The sequence below is a fragment of the Volvox carteri genome, assembly GCF_000143455.1.
Source record: "Volvox carteri f. nagariensis unplaced genomic scaffold VOLCAscaffold_30, whole genome shotgun sequence".
NCBI classification, from domain to species: domain Eukaryota; kingdom Viridiplantae; phylum Chlorophyta; class Chlorophyceae; order Chlamydomonadales; family Volvocaceae; genus Volvox; species Volvox carteri.
In genome coordinates, this window is record NW_003307573.1 from 1277067 (window position 1) to 1279275 (window position 2209).

The following is a 2209-nucleotide window of genomic DNA, read 5'->3' on the forward strand; positions in this document are numbered from 1 at the left end:
ACGCGTTATTGGTAATATAATGCATTCTCTATTGCACGTATCTCGCCTGTAGCCACAAAGATCGTATGAGCACAAACAAGTTTGGCTGCCTCCATTGACCGAGGTCAAAGTCACATCAACGCCACTCGGGCTAAATTTAATCTCAAAAGGTGCCGTGTATCTCATATTTCAATTCTGAGATGACGGCGTATGATAACTCGAACACCCAGCTTGCGTTACCACTTCCCCTTGTGTTACAAATTTGCTTTCATTTCTCTAAAAAGTACGCAAGCTGCTAGTTTTACAACTATTTTGGCCAATGCTTGGGGCATCCGAAGAGTTGCAGTGTGCCACGATGAAGCTCGCGGCTGTGAGGCGGAAGCATAGCTCCCACAGCATCAGCACTGCTGCAACAAGCATAGCTCCCACCATGTTGCAACATTGACGTGTCAATTGACACGTCAAATTGTCACACGTGCCGCCCTAGCTACCGGCCTGTACAGATGTAGGGGGCCCTTTTTCCGGCTTCGAGGAAGCCGACATCCCATTTGTCAGTTTCAATGCACCATAAGCAGGACATTCCGCCTAACAGTTGGTACCTGCCGCCCGTACATTACCCTCATGTCTACCTGTTGAAGGCCTGCCACCACCAAGTCCTCCCATGCCCCCGAGCCCTCCACCTCCGCTACCCCCCGGTATAGCAGCGGTCACTTCAAGCTATGAAGCGGGATTTGCACAGCTCAACTTGACAGTAGATGGCAGCCTGAGCCAGGTACGTGCCCAAGACATACATTGTGCAACTCTATGGACAGATAGGTAACTCTCGAGATGTCATGCAGGGTTGGGAATACTGGATACGATTTGCATTACATATATAAAATACGTTTACAACAGTACATACTGAGTACACTTCCGTACACTGCAAACGTATTTCTTACTGTAAGACCTCGCGGCGAGAAATAAATTCTCTTATAAACATATTCTATAGCTATAGGTAATGTATAAGCATACCGCAGTCCTTGAAGCTTTCCAAGCCCCAGATCTAGCGCAAGCACTTTGGTATACATGAACAAGCACCAAAAGCAATGCCGTTGAACGTTTTGCTACTGTAATTTGATACATAGTTTCCTTGTTGCGCTTGTGGTGGCATCAAGAACCTTAAGCTTGCCGTCAGGGTGAGAGCTACTGTAGTAGCCGGTACACTGTTCTGCACACATAACAACTTCTCTGCACATCTACGAGCATCTCGAGAGGCCGTTTCAGTGGCCAGCTACCACAGCTTCGGACCAGTAGCTGAACCCCTGCTATTTCATGATTACGACAACAATAAAGTACCAATCAGTGGATGCAGATCTCGAGGTACGCCCAGAATTAAACATCATCCACCCTAGGGCCTGAAGGTACATGAGGAAGCACCTAACAAGAGCTTCCGCTACCCATTCATTGAGTCGACAAAGATCCTGCCATCCTCCTTCTTTTGGGATGGTTACCACGCGGCCTTCAGTTACCACTACCTCTTAATCAAACGGATAGGATTGGAACCCGGTACCCGGGTCAGATCTGAGACACCTAATTGACATCAATTATTAAATCACGACTTCAATAATTGTTGATGTACCAATAATGTACCGATGTACTCATAAAGTACCGATTGGTGAATGCATGCACTCAGAATGCAACAACCCCCCTTAGCTACTGGCCAGTAGCTGCTGGTCAACCGTACACCATACTGTAGTAGCTGCTGGTCAACCGTATACACATACACCGGGCAGCTGGGCCGTACATATGGGCCGTAGCTCACATGAGCTACTGTGCCAGTAACTCGTGCATGTATGCATGCACCCAGAGATAGCCCCAGTGCCACGACAGCATGGTGTGTTATGCATAACACATGCAGCGAAGCTTCGCATGGTATAATTTGGCCCTTAACACGTCGGTTACTGACCGATTTCAACACTACCGGGTTCGTTAACTGAACCGACCGATTAACGATCGTTAAAGACACGTTAACTGGTTAGTTGGGTTACTCTTCAGTTGGTTTACCGGTCATGATCATGACCAACTGGTCATGACCAACTGATCAGTTGGGTTAGCGGTCAGTTGGGTTAATGGTCAGTTGGGTTAAATGGTCAGTTGGTTAATGGTCAATTGGGTTAACGGTCACTTGGCTTAATGGTCAATCGAGCCGGTGATCAGAGTGGCTGTCTTGATCTCAAGGTAAACATGTAGT